General features: G+C 42.7%; 1 protein-coding gene across 2 annotated transcripts in view; it reads right to left on the reverse strand.

The window, feature by feature from the left end:
- Nucleotides 1–24,265, reverse strand: part of SEMA4D (semaphorin 4D) — an 88,051-nt gene extending 63,786 nt beyond the window's left edge. Inside the window, exon 1 of one of the 2 annotated variants that reach the window (XM_042823111.1) lies at nt 24,225–24,265. The gene's annotated coding sequence lies outside the window, so the exon portion shown is untranslated. Of the gene's footprint in view, nt 1–24,084; nt 24,131–24,224 lie in introns of those variants that run through there. The other variant, XM_042823114.1, reaches the window with a different exon arrangement.
- Between the last annotated feature and the right edge of the window lie 207 nt (nt 24,266–24,472).

Below are 24,472 nucleotides of genomic sequence, written 5' to 3' on the forward strand. Positions count from 1 at the left end.
TTCCCAGTAATATGGCAGTCACTTAATCCTATCCTGAGAGATTTCTGTCTGTCCCAGCAGAGAGGCAAAGACTACAGACTGGCCTCAGATCAGCCTTTTTGCCTTTGGCACAGTGCTGATACACATCATCAGTATCTAAGTACCAAGGTAAAAACCAACAGTGCCTCTTCTGCGTTTTCATGGATGTTTAACTAGCATGCACTAACTATTATCCCATGGCAAAGGCACATCCTTTGCTGTAGCTGAAGCATATGAATAGTACTGGTAGCCAAGAAACCATCTCCATCCTTAAGTAATGTTTGTAAACAAAATGAGCCTCTTCTTCACAGACTGTCTAGGTTCACACTACTAATATTAACACAAAACTAAGACAGCATTAAATGCATGCTTCAGGAACATGCCTCAGCACAACATATAAGTTGATGAGAAGGAACACGAAACATTTTTTTCAAAAATGTACCAAGTCTCTGTGAGAAGCTGTACCTCTATCTGAGCTTAAAATTAGGTCTCTCTCACAAACATGTGCACAGGATTATAGATTTTTTTTCCTAAAATCAAGTTTCACGTTTGTGGAACAGATCCAAAGAGCTGGTTTCTATGCATTCCTGAGGGAGAAAGGGCTATAGAAAAGCCTTTTTTTCTGCATGTATTTCCCAGGAGGCCTAACTAACGCAAAAAGAAATGTATCAGGCTTCTACAGTGGGGGAAGGGCAGGAGAGGATTAACATGTTTTATTTGCAGAGTGTGTGCAAGTAGGGGGGAATGAGTGCTTCAATACTAGCAATTAAATGTATTTCTGCTGTAAACCTTACAGTAAGACAGCTAAAAGGTCCTTTTCAATATAAAATCCTACTTGAGTAAATGTCAAGGAAAATTGTGATGAACTTGATCAAAAAAGCTGCTGTGACCCTGAGGAACACTTTAGATAATATACATACATCTCTTGAGAGTCACCAATAACAGCACATCAGCATCTTGAAGTTAAGAGTATAAACACAGAAGTGCACACTCACATTACAAGTCATCATCACCCGCAAAGCTTCACACACAAATACTAGCAGTGTTTTCCTCCTCCTAAATTGATTTTATACATGCTTCTCTGCTAGGCTTTTCAAGAATTTGCCAAGGTCAACCCTGGGCTCAGAAACTTTTCAAACTGAAATCAACTCAAAAAAAAAGCTAAAATAAAAAATAAAAAATCAACCAATGGGGAACAGAGCAACAGATGTTATTCCAGTTTGAGTGTGAATCACTCTTGGGGACCAGTCATAAGTGGTGTTCCCCAGGGGCTCGTGCTGGGGCCTGTCCTCTTCAATATCTTTATTGATGACCTGGATGAAGGTACTCAGAAAGTTTGTAGATGACACAAAGTTGAGAGAAAGCATCAATCTGCCTCAGGGTAGCAAGGCTGTGCATAGAGGGTTTGAGACAGGCTGGATCACTCAGCTGAAGCCAGTGAGGTTCAACAAGATCAAGTGCCAGGTCCTGCACTTTGGTCATAACAACTCCAGGCAATGCTTCAGGCTTGAGGCAGAGCGGCTGGAAGACCATGTACAGGAAAACAGACCTCAGGGTGTTGGTTGATGATTAGCTGAACATGAACTGACAGTGTACCCAGGTGACCAAAAAGGCCAGTGGCATCCTGGCTTGTATCAGAAATAGTATTGCCAGCAGGAGCAGGGAAGCGATTGTACCTCTGTACTCAGCACAGGAGAGGCCTCATCTCTAACACTGTGCTCAGTTTCAGACACCTTGCTACAAGAAAGACATCAAGGCCATGAAGTATGAGAAGGGCAACTAAGCTGATAAAGGGTCTGGAGCACAAGTCTTACGAGGAGCAGCTGAGGGAACTCGGATTATTCAGCCTGGAGAAGAGGAGGCTCAGACGAGACCTTATGACCCTCTATAACTACCGGAAGGGAGACTGCAGTGAGCTGAGGATTGGCCTCTTCTCTCATATAACCAGTGGTAGGACTAAAGAGAATGGCCTCAAATTGCACCAGGCAAGATACCTGAACATTAAGGTATACTACTTTTCTGAAAGAGTGATCAGGAGCTGGAATGGGCTTGCCCACAGAAGTGGTGTAGTCACTGACCCTGGAGATCAGTCTAAATGTTCAAAGAACATTTAGACGTTGTGTTGAGGGACATGGTTTAGTGAGAACTGTTGGTGATAAATAAACGGTTGGACTGGATGATCTTGGAGGTCTTTTCCAACCTTGGCAATTCTATGATTCAAAAAAATTCTGATGCACAAATCACAAAATACTCCAGACTGATTTTCAAAGTAACATGCTCCCTGCAAACTTTTCCAGATTATTAGCTCTTCATTTTTTATTGTTTTAATGTTAACTCAGCAATGTACTTTTTCTACCCTGAATTTCCCTACATTGAAATAAAAGCACTTCTACTAGGAACTCCTTTTCACATATCAGTTCCTACCACTAAAATAAACCCAATGGAAGAAAAAAAAAATTAAAACACTGTTGCTCCAGAATTAACACTGCTGCTACTGGGTACTTCACCACCCACAGGCAGTGCACTGCGCAGTTTTTTGCCCCATCTGATCTCTCTGGGGACCTAATCCTGTCTCCAGCCATCACATCCTGTGTCTCTAGCTCCAGCTGCTCATCAAAGCACCACTGCTGTTCAGAAAGTGGGTCCCACCTCCACAACTCCTGGAGCTTTGCTCGTGGGGTTTCGCTGTTGTTTTTGCTTTTTCAGCTTTCCTCTTCCCTTACTCTATTAGAGCAATAGCAGTTACAGCAAATGGTCACAGGATGAGTTTGCCAAATGTATGAGCAGCCTTCATTTTTACCAGAAGGAGAAGCAGCAGATCATGTGGCTGCAGCCCATAGATTAGTACACACTTAATAACATACAAATGAACAAGTTTTCAAGTTTTGCTGCTCTTGCAGGTTCAGAAACTTCATCTTTTACTTAAACAGTGTTTTCATTTTTAATATAGTATGCAAGTAATATATAGCTGTTTTTATACAGAGTAAAAACAAGTTCATTCACAGTTATTTGGCATTAATATTAGTTACAGTTTAAAGAACCTAGGTTATTTAACAAGTTCTGTCAATAATATCATCCATCCTTCTCCCCATACCCACTTGCAGAAAACTGAAAGAAGCCAAATTAGTTATTAAGTTAAAATCAAATAATAATGTTGCTTGTTCTGGGACTATTTTTAGGTAATGTGCTACTTAGCATTGTATTTAAGACATTTAATAACAGGAACAAAAGCAACCAAGATTTACTGGTAATTTTCCTCAGCCATTTATTCTTTTCTATAATCTCATTTTACAATATTTTAAGAATTCCAGCTTTGCAACATTATACCTGGAACAATAACCTTACAAATGATAGAAATTTGTACACCTTTCTAACTCAGAGATCAACATTTTCAACAGTAAACTATCTGCTAAGGAACTGAAAAAGCACTGAAAAAAATACTAGAGTCTTAGGAACAAACTATTATATCCTAGAAGATAATTTCTACAGTACAAGGCCATATTCAATAGCATAGTTTTTTATTTAATAAAATGGCTAGGAAGTAAAAATCAAACAACAAAACATTGGAAATACTTGTACAGGCTCTCAAGGTGCAGAGTAATTAATCCCATGAACTATGATGATGCGGAAGATTTGCCATCATTAGAAAAAAAAAAGATGGAAGAGAGATTTATTTTCTGGATAAGAAAAGCGAGACTAGCGTATGAACACCTGGGCTTGGTATCAGAATTTCACCTAGTAGTTTCAGATTTTGATATTACTTAAGAGCTAAGGTAACAAGTTGCTTTCTTTCCACAGACTAACGTAACAGTACAGGTTGGCAGGGTGCCCTAGGTCCATCTGGCCCAATCTTCCTCCAGCAGAGACACCCAGGGGCCCAGGCAGATTCTGGAGATTTCCAAGACAAGAGATTTCACAGCCTCTCCGAGTTACCTGTGGCACGGCTTTTTCAATCACATGGTTAAAAAAGTAATTGTTGATATTCAGTTGTACCTCTAAGGCAATACTGGGTTATATTTTTGTCAATTTACCTTTTTGACTGAGACAATCACAAATGCAACTTGTCTTGGGCAAGTGAGGGGAGCACTGAGGAGTAGGCAGAATACCAGTTGATGTGGCTGTGGGACAGTATAAGCCAACTGTTTTCCAAAATGTTTGTCTGGTTTTAATCAAGCTGCTACCTTTAACACTTCAGCTGACAAGATCTACAACTGTTGGCTTTAGATACAATATCCAGAAGCAATGAAAACTGACTGCAGCAGTAGCATGCAAGTCACTTAAGTGTAACACCACATGAGGGCAGTTACTCACTCAACTGCCCCCTTCTAAGTGCTACTATCTTTTTTCTTTTCTTTCTTCTTGCATGCATCTCTGTGAGAGACAGCAAAGATCACGTCTTTTGGCTATATTGAATGTATTTCTCTATTTTTAAACAAAGGTTTAATCATTACAGCAGCTGTTTTGTTTTTTTCTTCATTATTACTCTACCCAGTGCATCACCAAGATGGAAGCTGCATCCTGTATCAGTACATCTATGCATGCTTCGAAAACATAATATCTACTCAGAACAGAAAAAGACTCCATTCAGTCACCTGTTTGAAAATCATTTTGAGAAAACCTGGTTTTTGCTGTTTAGTTACATACACAGCTTGGAAAAATTCCATCTAAATTTCAAAAATGTCTCCTTCATAAAGCCATATTCCTTTGCGTCTGCTCTTACTTGCCACTTCAATAAAAATTTTCCATATTAAGTACTTTTAAATTATGCTATGTAGCATAATTAAAAGTGTTCTCTTTGTATATTTTTGCATATTTAACTAGGAGACATTTCAAGCTAATGCAAAGGAAATGTCTTAGTACACATTTATTTCATACATTATGCTTACCTTGCATTACATCATTTACTTCTCAATTTCCAGATAACCTCTAGCACACTGCAGGTGTTATTTATAAACAGCAATTATAACACAATATGAATTACAACATAAGTACACTGAAAGAACATCAACAGAAGGTAATGTAGAGGGAACTCCTCAAACTGCACTCAATAATTAAAAGCCTTCATAAGAAATCCCACATGAACTAAAAAAAAAAAAGAAAAAAAAAAAAATCTCACGGCAGGCCAGGAAGGCTATAAAATTAAATTAATGGGAAAGTAAACTTCAGCCTCAAGATACTGTGTGTTCTGCATGCAAACCAGACCTCAAAAAACTTTCTCTTGAGATATGAGAACAAAATCTGAAGCTGTCTGGGATAGTCTGGAGCAAAAAGAGAGCAGCAGTGGGTGGCATTTTGCCTGCAGACGCAACATGATTTGAGGAACTCATCATTGCTGGTACAACACATCACTGTCCAAATTATCATTCAGTACAGCATTTGCACTATTACTGCAGGTTGAGGGGCTACTGAACTCCGTGTTAAAAGAACAGAATGGTGAAAGTATGGCTAACAGGACCCACCCTCTGTGGAAATGGCTCACAAACCTGGAAGCCAGTAGCATGTGCTGGCACAGCGTAAGGATTTCTTCTTTCATTTTCAGGTTTCCCCTTGACAGCATTTCTCTCCTCAAGACTGAAAATCTGCAACCCAGTGGCTGGTATAGACACACTACTGATATGTACTTGAAGGTACCACCCAGCAGCATAGCAAATCTCAAGCCTCTTTAGTTGGCAAAATCCCTGCAGGAAATAATGCATTCATGCCACAACAGCCAAACAGTTGGATTGGTCTGTATCCAGATAACTAGCCTCCCTTCTTTCCTACTTCACAGAATATCTTGTCTGCTTCTATCACCCACAAATCTAATGCAGGAACAGAAGATCCTGTAATAAAAGCCATATGATCCTGTGCTAACAACTATAGCTTCCCAAATCAAAGAAACAGGTATAACTTGAAGAACTTCAAAAAGAAATAACATGCGTCCTTGGTATAACATCTGAACTTCAAGCAAACATGGCCCTTCAGAATCCTGTCCCTCCACCACATTTTGAGACAAGAAAACTTGTATTTACCTGATAATTACTATAATTAATATATACTATAAATACTATAACGTGTATCAGTATATATATGTTATGTACAATATTATTACTAAAGTAAAATAATTACTGATAAATAACATTTTAGAAAGGTACAGATTTTTAATTGCCTGGTGCCTTTAAAGTTTAAAGCAATACTTAGCACAAAAGGAGAGCACTTAAGAGGTATGAAGGTTACACATTTGTTTTATGTTGGTCATTCAGGCAAATCTAAGCAACAACTTGAGAATTCTGAAAATTTTCCTCTAGCTGAAGCATCAAAATGTAGGCTCAGGTAGACCACACAGCTTACTTACGTGATCAAAAACACTTTCATCTGCTCAAGTCCCAGGATCTTTAGAAATAGATCTCATTTTGCACTCAGTCACACTGCAGCCTTCCCAGAGCCATGAACTCTCCCTTGCCTGCTGCTCCATGCAGCTCAGGAAGGTAACACAGCAGGCCAATACCATCAGCATGTGTTAGCTGGGAAGATCATGATGCAGAGGTCATACCCCTCAGTGCTGCCCCACCAATGAGGAACCTAATTCTAAACATGTGTGGTGCTTTTAAAAACGATAGGTTTTTAAAAACGGTAGGTTTCACAGCAGCTCTTCTGGGTTTTATTTCATGCTGAGCATTGCCTCAGATCACTCTGAATCACCAAATTGTGAAGTTTTACTGCACTATGTGAAATAGCTAGACTATCAACCCGAGCCACAAAGCATCAGATCTTAGAGATTTCCCTCTTCTATTTACCCATTTCCCCCTTCCATTCGCTCTCTCGAAACAGATGTCAGCTCCTTCATTAACTACATTCCATTAACAAGAAAAGCAGGCAGCCGGCTGATACAAACAGCAGCAGTGCACTCCTTTGGCTTTAGGCATGAAGACCACTGCCATGCTGCAGGCACCCCACTGCTCCTCACCACTCCTCTCTCTGCAGCCTGCTCCCCTGATGCCCAGATAGCCCCTACAGCCACCAGTATGGGGATCTGGGAGAGCACAGGCTGGGTGGCCCAACAGCCCACGGCTGGCAGTGGACCGGGGTCAGCAGAGACTCCTATCAGCATCCAGAACGAAGCAGAAAGGAAAGCTAATTACAAGATGAAGCTTCATCTTGTAATACATGAGCAAGGGGAGAATGCTTTGTACTCAGTGTATTAATGACTCCTAGAAAGGGTGCACTGTTCAAGGAGCAAGGCCTCCACACCCTGGTAGAGTACAAGGAGGCAGCAGAAAGACACCAAAACAAGCGTAAGTAGGACTGTTCTTCCAGCTGCTGCAGCCCCACAAGTGGCCCCACATCACAGCCACCCCTTCTGACCCATCCACAGCCGGGCCAGGCCTCAGCCCTGCAGCCCACAGCATCTCCTAGAGAACCCTCCTCTCCACATGGCCTCATCTGCTGCCCACTCACTCACCTCCTGCAGAAACCTTCTTGACTGATTTCAACAAACAAACAAGCTAATAAAGCACTTAGACCCTGACCACAATAATGAAATAGTCCAAAATATATATATATACACACACACATGTATGTATCTGATTATACAAGGCAATCTTCTCAAAATGTTTAAAAATTCCCCACTCCTTTTTGTTTTGTCTTCTGTTCCCTATTAAGAAAAAGAATTGACATCTATAAAACATAACAGCAACCTCTCACTATTTAATACATTTGTGTTCCTATCCAAAACAGAGCTTTCAAAAACACTGATTATTCTGATGTCTTCTAAAAGGCAGATTTGTTCCTTGTTTGCTAACGCTGCAAAACAAAATGCAAAATACATCCTATCGATTACAGATCTGGAGGGAGTGAGTTGCTTGTTTAATCAAGTGAGCTTTGCTGATGCTGATAAGCAAGGTACACTTAAAAATAAGCACAAATGGAAACGCATTTACTAGTTATGCAACAGATACGCTGTCTTAGCAAAAACTAAAAGCATTAGCATGATTTAATAGCAATAACGTGAAAAACTAGTAGTACATTCTAGAGCACAACCACAACTGAAGACTTTTTTACCTTCCATTTGTTCTTATAATATCAGCATGACTATTTGAAAAACATACTGATATTCAGCTGCTAGTTATTTATATAAACACAGACTGTTCTGTATATGCCAATATCAATCACTTCAAAGTCTGATGTCTTTGAAACACATCTCAAGATACGAACTAAAATGTTGCTCATTAGCAGCGTACACAAAGCAGCAACCTGTACAGCCACAATTTACACAATGCAAGTATCAAAGACTTAGGCATTATTTTTTTATTGTTGCTGTTATTTTTTCTTATCCTAACTATATGTCAATAGAAAGCATAAAATATCTGTACACAACACACCAACAAAAAGGAAGTTTCCCAGGCAGTCCCATGATAGCAGCACTGAGGCGTTTCTGTTCACAGAGACTACACCTCAACATGCACAAGTATTCTGAAGCCACAGACAGGTGTTGAATTCAGGCTCCGACAGAAATTAAGACAACTTTTTAGAGAGAAGAGATCTCTCTGTGAAGCACATAGAAACATAAGAACTTTTACAATTAATCTCCATACAGAGAAAGTGACTCACAGTTGGATTAAAAAACTCAATCTGCTGAGTAATTCAAACAGCTTCATTGTTAGCTGTGATGGAATTAAATCAGTCAATCAACAATGACAAAACTGTATAAGCCTCTCAGATTTGGATCCTGTACCACTAAACTTTACAAAACTGAAGCAATTATTTTCTGCTGCTGTTAATTATTCCTTCTTGTAACAATTTAGTCGATAAAGAGACCTTTATCCTTTAAATAAGCTTTCAACTTCTGCTGAATAACCAAAAATTAATTTCTTACCTTCAACCCAAGCTGCATGGCTGTTCTCACAGCTCTGTCACAAAGATAGTAGGAAATGGTTGCTTTGAGCCGTAGGCAATGGCTCGGATTTTGTCATCAACTAATGAGACTGTCACAAAAATAATGACCACACATCAACAGCCTACTGGATATCAGTCCATTCGCTGCTTGAAACTAGGTTTTGGATCAATAGTGAAACAAACCAACCAGCCAAACTAAAAACCCCACAATACTGCCCAAAGAAGAGCAGCAAGAATTAAAAGCATCAGTGTTGGTCTCACTAACCAGTCAGCAGGACACATATTAGCAATAAACAATCTTTTAAGCATATGTTAAAAGACAGACTATGAAACAGAACATTTAGCTGCACGCAGAGTCAGCCACCAGCCTTGAATGCTTCACCATGCCAATGTTAGAAAATGTTAGAAAACAAGAGATCCCAAGACACAGAAAAATCAAAATAAACGCTCGGTGTTCCATAAGCTCCCCCTCTCTCCAGGCTCTCCCCCCTTCTCCCCCAGGGTTTTGGTTCTTGGTTAACATCTCTCTGGCTGGAAATAATTGCCTGCCTCCAAAAAGCATCTGGGACAGCGTTCACCCCTTAATCAGCAGAAAGACTTCTAAGCAACACAAGGCACTGCCACCTCCTCCCCAGAGTAATAGCACTGTCTCCGCAAGGCAGTACTTGCGCCATCCAGAATTAAAGTGAATTCAGATGTGTTGCTCTGCCCTAATGAGAACCGTTTCCCTGCACAGCCCCCCTCCACAGGCCCACTTCACACCACTATACCAGCCGCCTATCAGGATGTTTCTTATCAATACAGATACTTGCCAAGGGTCAATTAGTCCAGCTGGCATGCTGATCAAGGGAAAATCCATCTGTAGAGATAAACTAGGCTTGTGGTATACCTCAGTACATACATGCCATCATTAATCAACTGTGTTATCTCTAACTTTTTTTTTTTTAATCACAGTGTAGCATGGTAACACACCATAGCATGCATTACTATTTGCAAGTCCTCATGCCCTGGCAGAGGCAGGATTCCAATAAAGCTACCCTAGATTTACAAATCATGGATGAATTTACAACAGAGGACATTTAAGCAGCTCTCTGCAGAAACAACTTAGAAAATAAAATTAGGTATCTACTTCTCAGTAAATTCGGGGGAGATAGAGAAAAACCAGTGCTTGTAGGATTTATCAGTACACTTGCTGCAGATATGCCAAGAAATAGACTGTATGAATCCAAGTAGCACCAGTCTCAGCAGCTGCTGTAGCTTCATTCTAGGATGTAATGTCAGCATCTAAAAAACTGCACAGCCATGTTCCTTCAAAATGGCCACTCTTTTTTCTGCATCACAGTTGGAAGATAAAATCTGAACATGATGTTCAACATCCTCACTCGAAAAGAGGCACCAAAATCATCTTTTTCTGGCAAGACATGACATGCTTAAACCCCATAATTGTTCCCTTTCATCCATGACTAATAAATTCTCATCGCTTGGTTTGTGAGACTGAGAGGAGGCCTCATGGCGGCTGCAGCTTCTCACAGGGAGGGAGGGGCAGCACTGAGCTCTGCTCTCTGTGACAATGACAGGGGGAACAGCACAGAGCATCATCAGGGAGGATCAGATTGAGGGTTAGGGAAAAGGTTCTTCACCAGAGAGTGGTGGGCATGTGACAATGAGAGTGGGCACAGCCCCAAGTGTTAGAGCTCAAGGAGCATCTTGACAGCACTCTCAGACATAGGGTTTGAATTTTGGTGATCCTGTGTGGAGCCAGAAGTTGGACTCAATGATCCTTCAGGGTCCCTTCAAGCTCAGGATATTCTGCAACAGCCAGTTTTCTGTCCTTCGCATCAGTAACCTTCTTAACAAACTAACAGCCAGAGCCCCTTTTCTACTTCATGCCTTTCACATCCATGTTTGCAGCAAGATTTAGAGGAAAGACATAACAGCTGACGACATGATGTAGCCAGACCAGACAGCTCACCTTTAACCTGCTACAGCTCCACTGCTGCTCCTCCTGTGGGGCTTACCTGCTTCTTGGTTCAAAACTTGCCACAAACTTCCTCCAGAAGGGACTGTCTTTCCCATGTGTTTTGATCTATAATCACTGCATGGCCCTTAAATGCTAACAGAGCACAACAGCTGTTCTGTTGCAGTAAAACAATCAATCATGACTGAATCTGATGGCTTCGGATACGTACAGGAAATTGAAATCATTAGTTAAGGAAATGACAAACCATCCTTTCCCAGGCTTCAGAACCCTCCTCTGCACAAAAGGAACTACTTAGTGGTCATATTACTGTTAGATCAATGGAATGGAAATTTCACGTTGTGTAGAACCTCATTGATGGCCTCTCAGAGACTGCAGCAAACCTCAGCTTGCTATCACATGAAAATTTTAACAGCTGATGTTTCTGTCAAGTGGAGAAGATTAAACTACTGTTAGTCCAACCCATGTTAAAGACACACAGAAACCTTTAAGACTCTTCAAAAAACATCTGAAAAACAACTGAGAGCGCACCTGGGTATTGAAAGTAATGAGTTTTGAAAAGAGAAGGAGACATCCTTGCTCTGGGAGATCAGAAATAAAAAGTTTGATATTCTTTAAGCGATGACACCAAACAGAGGAAAACCCAGTAGAAGGATGTTGCTGCCAAGCCCAGACCCACAGCTGCTATGTGGCCACACTGTGTCTCTCACTGTCTGCACGCACCCTGCTGCTGGGTCAGTGTGACAAGCCTGGACAGTGTATGCCAATATGGGTGGCTACCTGCTGTACACAATTTTCAAGCAGCAAATGAATATGTATATTTTTCTTGGACAGTGCAGCATTAAGAATGCAAAGCAAAGGCAATCACTACATGCAATTCTGCTTTGTTCAAGGCATTAGAAATACTACGTATACAATCCAATTTACATGTCCTAGTCTCTGAAAATTAACTGAAGTACCTCCTTTGCTTACACATGTAAATTTCCAAACAGTTTGCTACCAAATTTGGATTAAAACAATTTCAAAGCAGTTTAGTATTAAAGTTTAAGGCCTAAATTCTAAGCCCTGTTGGAAATAATTATCTTTATAAGTAGTAGGTCCCCTTTTTATCAACAGCTTTGAAAAAGAGGAAGTGAAACATAAAGAATTAAAAATAAATTGTATTTTAGCTACCACTTTTTTTTCTTTAATTGAGCAGAAGTAATCATCTGGCTTTGTTACAATTTTGGCCTTCACATTCTTATACTTGAAACAATCCAGGAAAGAATAAAGCTGTTTGTTCCAATACATGCATTACCCACCTGACATATTTTGATTCACAGCAGTACCAATAGTTCCACTGATGCATTTTCAAAAATTGACTGTTAGAAAGAAATGCAGCAGCTCAAAACTCGCTATTTTTTCTTTGTGAATGTTGACACATAGGCAATGATGCCTATTAATATCAATCTCATAGCAATAAAACATCATTGTTTCTCACTTCTAAGGAGAATTCTAATGTACGCCAGTGTTAAAAAGAGAGGCCTGTGAAATGCTGATGAGTTTACTGTCAGTATCTGATTAATTTTAAATCCACCTAAAGGTATACCCCTGCAAAGAAAGGAAACTTCATAGGTGTTACTGTTTAAACAATTAACATAATCATAATGCCTGGATAACTAAATACAACATTTGAGTATCAATACCACATTTGCAATTCTGAACAAGTCTGCCTCGAGTGTACGTATTTGTTCCTGCTGTGCTCCAAGGATCTGCATGCTTCTATCACCAAGATTTTCCAAACATCATAGTTCACACAAATTCAGAGATGCAGCAGCACCTTTCTAACTTCATGTGCATTTTCAGATCATGAAAAATTCAAGGGGATCAAGTTGTGCACATATAATATGGAACAAACTCAACACGTTTCAATATGCTTAATTGTTGGACAACTCAGTTCTCCATTTCTATAACTTTCCGTCTGGCTTTGAGGAAATGTCAAATAAACAATATTACTAGGAGTCTACTTTTCACTGTTCTCACTGCAATGAAACAATTTACAGACGCAAACACTTTCAAAGCTACAAAGTTCCTACACACTCAAGATGGAGCTTTCAAATCTTATGAAATTGGATTTCAAGAGCCTAAAATACCAATTAAAAGCTGTGAATGTTACAGAAGCAAACTAACAAACCAGTTTATTAAACATAGCTGAACACCGGGAAAAAGCATCACAGTATGCACATTTTCTTGATTGCTACTGTTAGAAGTACAGTCAGGCACAAAAATATGTTTAATAATTAGCATTTCTTTCCTCAAGCTCTTGGTTTTTGTTGATTAAACACTACAACAAAATTACCTCAGAAAGAACGTCTGTGATTCCAGCTTTTACTGAAAGCATTCTTTAATCACAACACAAACGACTGCCCTCTTCAGAGGTGTAACTGGATACAGTCGTGGAGTGTTTTATTCAGGTGGAAAGGTAACTCGATCTAATGCTTGCTTGAGCCTTAAATTCAATTGTTTAACTAGTTAAAAATAATAGTTGTCAAAACAGCACCTCAGAAACTGAGAAAAAGCTCAGCAAAAGAAATCTAGAGATTTCATATTCAGATGGGTTTTATTTTGTCAGTAACTAAATTCTGGGACCCATTTTCCAGCCAACTTACACTAAAGCCTTCCTCCTTGTATAACAGAGATTCCACTTGGCTGGTCCCAGGGATCCTATCAGACAGCACTTCCCTGGAGTACTGATCATGTGAAGCTCCAACCAGGCTTTCCCTGCCCCACCTACACAGCAGCCAAGTCTTTGGCCAGTGACCAAGACCCGTGATTCCTAAGAAAAGCACTGGATGTGAACCTCAGAGAACAGGAGCTTCGCTCTGTTGCATCTTGCCTTCCCCACCATAAGCAGAGTGATCCCATGCAGGAACTCATGTGGTGCACAGCTGGAACACCAAACCTATAGTTACGTCACTGCTGAACAAGCTGTCACCTCATCATATCTCACTACTACAAATCTTACTCATCAGCAGCACTTTAAGGCTTGTCCACCCAGTACATTTTAAGCCAAACATCTATAAAGACCCTGAACCAGAGACACTTATACATGAGGGAGCAACTCCTTAATGCCACTCTGGATGAGGTTTTGTGCATCTCAGTCTGGAGATGTCCTGCCTGTGGCAGGCAGTTGGATTAGGTAATCTGTACAGTCCATTCCTACCCAAGCTACTATGTGGCTTTGTCATTCTATAATTTAGCTCTGTCCAGCCTGCAACCAAGACACTCACCATATCAATACAACAAGACACTCAGAAAATCTGGAAGTACTCAAGCACTGTAAACCTAGTCCCCTTCAGCAGAGCCCTTTGTCAGATTCTGGAGGATGCCCAGCAGTGTCATTCAGCACAGGTCTTCAACCCACCCCCTCCTCCACACATCAGCCACAGTCATGCTCCTCTCCATACCACCAGCACTTTTCCTGAGGGGAAACAGTATAAGGATTAAGCAGGAACTTTTACAAGAAGCCATGTGAGCTGCAGAATGCTGTAAAATGCTGATAATGGTGTAAGATGATGTGTAAAACTGCAAATGAATAGTGACTGTAAAGGTAGGAAGGAAAAAAACAGAATAAGAAAGTAAGACAAGGCTGCCCAAGGAGGTGGCTGTTACCATCACTGGAGCTGTTGAACTAAGGGGACATGGTTCAGTAGGGAAGTATTAGTGATAGGTGAACACTTGGACTAGACGATCTCTAATCTTGGTGATTCTATGATTCCACTAATGAAAAAAAAAAAAAAAAAAAAAAAATCACTGTGAAGCACAGCATCATCATCTAAGTCTGTGCAACAAAAAAACAGAGCCGAGTCCTCTTAGGACTAGAAACAACCATACTCTCACAGTCCTACTAAATGAGCAGCTCAGTTATAAAATATGCACTAGATCACAACACATATTTTCCTATACTGTAAAAGGAAGCATAAGAAATGCAACATAACATACGGTACCAAACTGTCAACACTAGTAGGTACACATTTCAACACACAGGAACCCTTTGACTGTTTCCTGAGACAGAGCTGCACAGGTTTCGTTCCCTGGATACTCAGAAAGACAACTGACTAACTCTAAATCCATCCTCTGATTCACTAGAGTGGTGGGAAGCGTCATAACTGTCAAAGATCAGTCTAATGTATGGTCTTGACATCACAGAATCGCTCAGATTGAAAAAGACCTTAAAGATCATCAAGTCCAACCACAGCCTAACCATACTACCTTAACAACCCTCTAGATCATGTCCCTGAACACCACATCCAAATGGTTTTTAAACACATCCAGGGATGGTGACTCAACCACCTCTCTGGGGAACCTATTCCAGTGCCTAACAACCTTTCAGAAAAGAAGTTTTTCCTGATACCAACCTAAACCTTCCCTGGTGCAACTTGAGGCCATTTCCCCTCCCCTGTCACCTGTCACCAGTGAGAAGAGACCAACCCTGCTCTCGCTGCAATCACCTTTTAGGCATTTGAAGAGAGCAGTAAGGTCTCCCCTCCCTCAGCCTCCTCTTCCCCAGACTAAACAGCCCCAGTTCCTTCAGACACTCCTCACAGGGCATATTCTCCAAGCCCTTCAGCATCCCTGTTACCTTTCTTTGGACCTGCTCCAGCACCTCCCTGTCCTTTCTGTACTGAGGCGCCCAAAACTGAACACAATACTCAAGGTGGGGCCTCACCAGTGCCGAGTATAAGGGCAGAATTACTTCCCTAGTCCTGCTGACTACAGCATTCCTGACACAAGCCAGGATGCCACTGGCCTTCCTGGCCACCTGGGCACCCTGCTGGCTCATGTTAAGCCCACTGTCCATCAGTACACCAAGGTCCATTTCCATCAGACAGCTTTCCAGCCATTCCTCCCCAAGCCTGAAGGGTTGCCTGGGATTGTTGTGACCAAAATGCAGGACCCAACTCTTGGCCTATTGAAACTCATGCAGTTTACCTTGGCCCATCGATCCAGTCTATCCAGGTCCCTCTGCAGTGCCTTTCTTCCCTCAGGCACATCAACATTCCCTCCCAACTTGGTGTCGTCTGCAAACTTACTGAGGGTGCACTCAATCCCTTTGTCAAGATCATTAGTAAGGATGTTAAATAGAAGCAGCCCCAGTACCAAGCCCCAGGGGACACCACTCGTGACCGGCCGCCAACTGGATTTAACTCCATTGACCACAAATCTTTGGGGAGAGCCATCCAGCCAGTATTTCACCCAGAGGAGTGTATGCCCAGCATGCTTTGTGTATGCTGCTGTCTTTCAAAAGCAGATTTAGACCCCAAAACATATGCCCAAGGCAACATATTATCAAAAATCATCTTTTTCTAATTACATAGCACAGACAGAGGTACTTCCTCATATCAGAACTCTTATGTAGTCTCTATTAACTTTCCATAGTAACCAACCAGGTTTTTCAATAACAAAAGCCTTCTTGAGGAATTTTAGGAGCTGGTTCTAGGGGCAAAGAACAGCACTAATGCTTCTCCATGGTCCCAAGAGAAGCAGCACAGCCTTAGAAATCTGGAAAAAAACAGTTATCTGCAGCTGTTAAATTCTGTTTTGGCACCTCTATTCATCCCCATCCATTTAGTCTATCCATCAGCAACTACCAGGCTTACCAGTGTCTATAAAACTGCCTGCTAAAAGTAAAGAGGTGGTGTGACACGGGAGAAAAATTCAGCAGAGTTCTAGCAGAATAGCTCACTAGGTCTGTGATGTTCAGTCACTGCGCCAGTCACCACCTTTATCTTCCTGTATCATCACTATGGACTAGTTCGAAGCAAAACCAAATGTCAGTGGCCCAAAGCAAAGGCACAGAAGAAATAAGAGCTTTTCTTCATCCCTCTTCAGAGCTCCCATTTGGCTAGTCCTGAAATCAAGGCACAGTTTTCAATAGCATTACTCTGGAATCCGCTCACATATTCAGTATTTCCTCCATCTTCCCAGGAATGCATGAAAAACAGAGGCAGGTGAGAGAGGCAGGAAAGATTAAAAAGAAAACAGAAAAATATAACAGAAATCATTCCAGCTGCCAGAAACCTCCAGAAAGCACGATGTGCTGCACACGACCCCTACACGTGAGAACACCTGACCTAGATGAAGAGTATTGCTGCCCCAGCATGGCTGTGGAGCACAAAGAATCTGAAGAACATGTAAGTGGGGCAAGGAGGGAGGTGCACCAGGCGTTCAAATGCTCTTCTGCACAACGCATATGCTGTTATCCAGCCTCTGTTCTGGCAATCACAGCTAGCTCTCCCCTCTAACAAGGCTTTTGTGCATCACTGCAATCCCTGTACAACTTCAGAGACTGTAATTTATGATCTATTTCATGTTCCTTCCCATTAGAACTCAGTTTATTCAACACAAAAATAGTGGTTTTCCTCAAACCTTTACCAGAGACACAAACCTCCTTGCATAAGGGACTTCAAGTACAATTTTGGTGCAAAATACAATGTAAATAAACAGTAACTAAATTGGTGGATTGGTGATGTCAGCCCAGCTATGATCAAAGTCAGACTGTTATCTTCAGAACATGATGCTTGCTGCAAAATGTCATCTCAAGGCCCATCAAATGGGGAAGGGGCAGCTGCACTCCATATAAAACTTTCACACTCCAAGGAATGTAAATAAGGGATATCGTTAAAACAAAAGTTTTAACAATAGTTACTTAAGAGCTCTACATTTGTAATGTTTAAAAGGTTCTACCTTTCTGCATCTTTAATCAAAGGTTATAAATAAATGACAGCTGTCACCATGGATACGCGATGTCCAGGCTCTCTCTGCAGGAACCTCAAAGCCTCATCACCACTGAGAGCTACACGATGTGGGGTCACGTTAACACCTCTGACTCCCAGAGCCCATTTGTTGTGCAGAAATTAGTGCAGCTGACTAGCTTCACCTCCTGCCAGCAAACATTAACTGCTACTGCTGACCCAGCGTCCTCCTGCATTCACCCCTTCCCCAAGGTGCCCTGACCCACCCCCCGCACCACTGCTTCTCAACAGCACGCAGATCCCCAGTGCACACAACACTCATCGCAAACCCCAGCCTATCAGACACCTCACCTGGACAAAAGCTTTGTTCCATAACGTACTAAAAAACTGTTGCTAACACTACTGAAGTACAACACATTTCCATCCTATTCTTAATAATGAAGGCATAGCTATGAAGGAAAACAAAGGCAAACATGCAGTGACAGGAACAGAACTCATATAAAAGCCAAAAAGTAAATTAAAGAACAGAAGACAGGCTCTGAATAATGGTTACTGTTTTCCCCTGGCAATTGTCAGTACTAAAGCAGGAAAGAAAAGTTCTTTAAAATCTTTAGGGAGGGAGGAGAAGAGAAAAAGAAATCAACCATTTGAAAATATTTACATATCGATATCTCCATACCGCAGGCAAACACTAATTCAAGCTTTAAATATAGGTATTTAATTCACATACTGTGTATTATATGAGTCAGAGATTTATTTCATACAAACTCACCAATTAAACGATGAATTCCTCAGACACATTAAATATGTGAGAATCAAAATACACTGTTACTTCTTTTGAGTGTTTGAAAAAATATATTTATTTCAGTAGCATTAACTCCTGGTTGAATACCTAGTCAAATATCTTAAACAGCTAATATGCTGTAAATGTACATATGGATAGGGCTTTCTTCAGTATTGTTTAATTCTTTTGGGAGATAGAATTGCACAGAGGAAATCTCTTACGCCTGTCTTACATATTTATCACAGAATCCCTCATAACGAATTCCTGTGCAAAGGAAGTGAAATGAAAAGGCTCTTATGTGCCTCACTTACCTAGCAGATAATCAGGATGACCTTTCAAAGCAGTTTATCAATTCCAATGACACTTAAAGTAAAACTGCAATCAGATTCAACTGAAGAGTGAATTTATCTCAGCTGAGGTAAGCACCTGGACTTGCAGTAGCAGATTTTTAACAACTCTAATAATTTCAAAAAGAGAAAGATAAGCATTCTCTATCACCAAAATAAGACCAGATTTAAACAGGAAAAATAATATAATTCACACTCCTGATCAAAGAACAGATACTTTTCAGTGACTAATTTTTTTTTTCTAAACCACTTTTATCAGTGGCGTTAATTTTCTTTACACTCGCAGCTGTGATGGACAATTCATTTTCTGACAGATGGATCCTTCAAGTAGAGTAGGTCTGAAGAACAAATAAGGAGGGTGATCTGTGTGTGCATACATTCACATACTTAACAAACCCTTCATAATCACACCACTGCTGACTCAAAACCAGAATGCATAATATTTTGCCTCAGTCATTTCATGCCTTTTTTGATTAAAAAACAAACAAACAAAAAAACCCAACAAACAAGTGTGTGAGAGAAGGGATCTTTACCAGCACAGCATCACTCCAGCAATTTCCACATCCACAATGGCACACCAGAGCATCTCTGATCCACCATCTCAGCATTGTTACTGCAGTGCTTCAGGAAAGACAGGATGTCTACAGCTGCACAGATCCTGTGCAGGGTGGGAACCACCCACAGCTAACTCCTGCCTGCAGCAGCCCCTCCATCGTTAGATGCACTGCAGACACTCCTTGCTGCACCCAAATTAAACACAGACTTAGACAGAAATGGCTCTCACCACCCACAATACAACGCCTGGCAACAATTACAGAGGTTACTAAGGAAATCCAAGCTGGGGCTTACAGAGAAGCACAGTAAATGCCATATTCGATTAAACTGGAAAAAGGCTCAATGTCCAAAAGCATGCCTGCACTCCCATCCCTCTTCCAGCCATATCACCTGCACATAGAGAAGAACTTCTCCTGCCACAATCCCTACCCTCCTGGCATCTAAGTGAGCAGGCCCAAGGGGAACCCAGAAAACTCATCTGGCCTCATCATGTGCTCTGCTCATCTGAACAATTGGAGCTTTGTTCTCGCATGTGATCCAATAAGTAGTTTCTGAATTGCACACAGACACCTACAGATAAGGTAAGGATATGGAAGGGTATCTTAAAAATGCAGTACTGACACGTGTTCTCATCATTCCAGATTAAGTAATCAGAGGTCCCAAAAACTGAGCAGTGTTATATCCACATGCACTCCTGGCACAGAAGGTTTGTTCTTCCTGTGACTATGGGTTACAACACCATGCTGGACAGAAACAAGTCCCCAAACTCCTGAGCCCTCATATAGATCTCCAACAGGATAAAACAGTTCTAAGCTCTGCAAGAAACAGCCAGCTCCTCCTGAAGTGCTTTCAGCTTGGGGGCTTTGCTACTACAAACCTACGCACACCTAAGCACAGCCTGTGGACTTGGTTCAAGGCAAAGTCATGGGATGCTTCTTTACAAAAAGAAGTGTGTATGGCTCCATTCCCCTCCAAATCTATTAAATCTGAACGGAGAGAACTCAAGCATAAACCCAAGACCTTTCATGTCTCTAAGTCTGCTGCCTACACCCCATATTGTTCTTCCAGTAACAGCCAACTGTAATACACTATCTCTTCCAGTGCAAATGAGAACAAAGACGTGCTAAAAAAAAAAAAAAAAAAAAAGTTACTCTCCGTTTTTCAGCATGTTCCTTTGTATAGACAATGACAAAGTTCATAGGGTATTATATGTTTATGAAATAAATAAATAAATCAAGCACAACTAAGCGTGTATGTATATATATATATAAATAAAGTAATCTTATTGAAGCAAGAATTAATGCCTGCTTTATATCAAGGGAAGGAGGAAAGACTCAAAAAAAGCGCAGCTAAAGCCTGCCCCTGAAAACTACTCCCAAACAAAGCGGGAACTGTAATCACTTTTCATGTTCTCATCACACCCTGATAACCACACAGTGGGCAGTGACACAGGGACAGGAAGGTTTCTTCTCACCTTGCAGCACCACAGCAGCCCCAGCATGGAACCTGGGGCTTGCCAAGGCACTGCTTTCCTGCTCCCAGTCTGCCAACCCCAAATATTTCCCAGTCACCTCCCTGAACGTGCTCCACCAATAAGGGATCTGCTAGGTAAGCACAGTGGCGTGTAGGGGCACACCGATGGCGAGCCATCACCTTCCTTCCCTCCAACCCACACCACGCTACAGGACTGAGAGCCAAACACAGACCACCCATCCTCGCTGAGAGGCCACACTGGTTCTACAACACAACGTTCAATCCTCTTTGGCCTCCCTCATATACAGGCTAATACTAATTTTTTAAGAGGATCAATGCAGAAAATGCCTACTGGATAATGAGTTCAGTGTTGCACATGAACAGAGGGAAAGGAACCGTGGAAGAGGAGGTAGACAGCAAGATGCAAGATTCTGCATCACTAACAAAACTTGAGAACTCAATACATGAGCCACAATTATCTTCATTTATTGTCCTCAGAACAGTTTCTTGCATCCTCACAGCTACAGTTCAAGTTTCCGTTAATTTGCCACCTGTTTTGCTTCTCTGTATGTAGTGTAAGTACATAAGTACTGCTGTTTCATGCTTTAACACACTTACTGTAACCACAGCACTGCCAACACCCTTTACTTCTCTCACCATCCCCTCATTAAAAACAAACAAACAAACAAACAAACAAAAAACTAACAGGATCAAAGCAACTTCCTACTTATGTATTCATGCCATTTCCATAAGTCTGGTCCTGCTCCCAGCTCTGCCTGCTGCACTTCGCAGGGCAGGAGAACCCTCTGCATGGAAGCCACAGCAGTATCCCTGGGCCTCACAAAGCTCTGTGCATGTTGATGCCAACAGGTAGTTCTTCATCTACCCATCCCTGAGCACCGGACCTAGTGAGACCAGCAGGACTTTCCCATGCTTCTTAGTGAACATCCACTGTCTGCCTTGACACACTTGATCATCATCAAAGAAACAGACAGGGAGAAAGCCGAGAGGCAGAACTCCAGAGAGAGAACAACCAGATACAGCAGCCAGAGGTGCCATCAGCTCCACACATACCTCCAGATACCCAAATGGACAGCCACATTCCCTTTCAGTTAACTAAGGGCAACGCATAGCATCAGGCACAACAAAGAGCAGCTACAAAGCATGCAACAACACTGCATCAAGAAGGATCTCAACTCTGTAACTGCCAGCAAAGGAACTTGCATGTATATACTAAAATAAAATAAGACTCATCCGTGAACACTGATGGGAAATGTTTTATTTTCTTAAAATTTCAAAAACCATCTTCCAGCATCAGTGACATGAGCTCCTATTTTTCCTGAAGACAATTAAAAACTCAGTGAAAACACCTGAAGAGTACAAAAATAATACAAAACGTGGGAGCTTTCCTGTCATAGTTACTGCCTGTGAAGATCCCAGCTCTGGAAGATACCCTCAGAAGCAGAGCAAAGCACCACCATTTACCCTTGCAAAATAGATGTCAGAAGGAAAAACTGAATCCAAGGATAGCAGTCCAGGTCAGAAATTAACTTTTGCGCATCTGAGATAGAACTGCTCCAACTGCAACTCCACATGGAACAGCCAAGCAACCTGGTTGTGAAGCCATGAGGCTGCAGACTTCCCCACAGTTCCTTTTATACCCACAGAGGGCCACGCGGAGCCACCACACCATACCTCAGCTGCCCAGGAGGCAGCCATTAGAAAGCAGAAGGCACCGTATTTCCCCTTCATCCTCATGGGACCCATATCATAGAATTACAGAATATCCTGAGTTGGAAGGGACCCATAAGGATCATCAAGTCCAACTTCAGAGAGGACTGGCCATGAAAAATAGAAAGTCCTGTTGTCTGGAAGTGTAAAGCCACAATATTTGGTGTCACACGGTTGCAGCCATGCAGTCCTACTGACAGAAGGTTTAAGGCAGTCCTACTGACAGAAGGTTTAAGACAGTAGCTGCTTACTCTGTGGGAGGAAAGAGTACTGAATCATAACACCAGCAGAGAAGGCAGCATAGCACAGCCTTTCATGGCCATTTCCAAGCACACCTCTACCTACACTGTCCAGAACAGCTATGAGACAGTTTGCCAGCCCTGAAACAAACCCATTCTCAATAAACACTGATCTCAAATGCTTAATTCACTGTGGAAGGAGCAGTCACAGCCATCACCAGCTACAATGGCTTCTGTTTCTTTTTCGAGAAAAAAAAAACAAAAAAAAAACTAGAGCAGCCTGATTTCAATGGGGCTGAGGGCACAGTGCATTCACCAGCCCCTCTGCAGCACCCTGAGCACTGCAAGGTGTGCAGAATGATAGCTTTCCCGGAGCAGTCCACTGGAGACAGGCCTTACCTGCATGTGTACAACCAGCTCCCTCCTCACAGCCAGCGTACATACAGAAACCTGCTTCCTCACTGCTCAACCCCGTTAGCAGAACAGGGCCAACTGCACAACACCTGGACTGTCTAAAAAAATGCCCCTGAATATGATGGACCTGACCGCTGCACTGATATCCAGAGCCCACCAGAAATGATGGGGTACAAGAGCTCAGAGATGGCCGCTGAGCTAAAAGCATCTGGCAGAAACAAAAACAACTTGTAATGCGGGAACCTCTTTCTGCCTCAGACCAGAAGCACATATAGGAAAAGCCTTCCAAGCCACAGAACAGTTACCAAGCTCCTGTTCTCCCGGCAGCTGCCACAGAGAAGAAACAAGGGCATCACAGGGCCTGCTCCATCTCTCACACTCAGAACTCTGTGCTCTAGGTCTTCACACACTCATAAACATGTCCTGCCCAAAAGCCCATAGCCCTACAGCTCCACTTAAAACCTGCAGGGACGAGTAGTGATATACAGACAGGAAGTCCCGACGTCATTGTACCCATCACACCCATGCACACTCAGCACCTCGATTCAAACCTGATTTGAACCCTCCTGACAGCTGAGAAATAGAGCAACACGTAAGAGCCGTTCACATACACACGGCCGGTTCCCACGGCCAGCACCACGCGTAATAAAGAGCGAGCTGCTGAGCCGCAGGACCCTCCGCCAGGCCAGCACGCGGCAGGGGTGGGCGGGGGAGCCCCGCAGGCCGGCCGCGCCTCGATCCCCGTGCTCCTCAGCGCCGCTGCAGCAGCAGGTGCAGTGCCTATCCGCAGGCCCACAAGCAGGGCACACGGCCACGGCCCATGACCGCTCCCAACCTTCCCAGCTCCACGCCTGCACGCGTACAGTCGTGCTCCGGGAACGCTCCGCAGGTACCGTGGCGTCGCGATCCCGCCCGCCCGCCAGGCCGAGACACCCACCTTGGAGGCGCAGGGCCGCGGGGAGAGGAGAAGCGAACCGCGGCGCAGCCCGGCGGCGGCGCGGTCGCTTTGCTCCGGCCCCTGCCTGCGACACTGCCTCCGCCTCCCCGGCCCGTCCCTCAGCCCGACCGCGCACCTACCTGCGGCGGAAAGGTACCTCACCCGGCCCCCGCCCTCCTTGGCGCCTCCTACTAGGAGCCCTCCTCCCGCTCCGGGTGGGGAAGGGGCGGGACGGGGATGAGCGGTGGAGAATGGGGGAGGAGAAGGGGGAGGGAGAGGAGGAGGAGGAGAAGGGGGAGGGCCCTGCGCCGCGTGGAATGAAGTTGGGGTCGCCTTTCGCTATGGCGGGTGGAGCTGTAGCTTCCCCTGCTGTATGTGTTTGAGAAAC

This window comes from Centrocercus urophasianus, unplaced genomic scaffold (genome assembly GCF_019232065.1).
Source record: "Centrocercus urophasianus isolate 14NV4802_14NV808 unplaced genomic scaffold, USGS_Curo_1.0 seq_21, whole genome shotgun sequence".
Taxonomy (NCBI): Eukaryota; Metazoa; Chordata; class Aves; order Galliformes; family Phasianidae; genus Centrocercus; species Centrocercus urophasianus.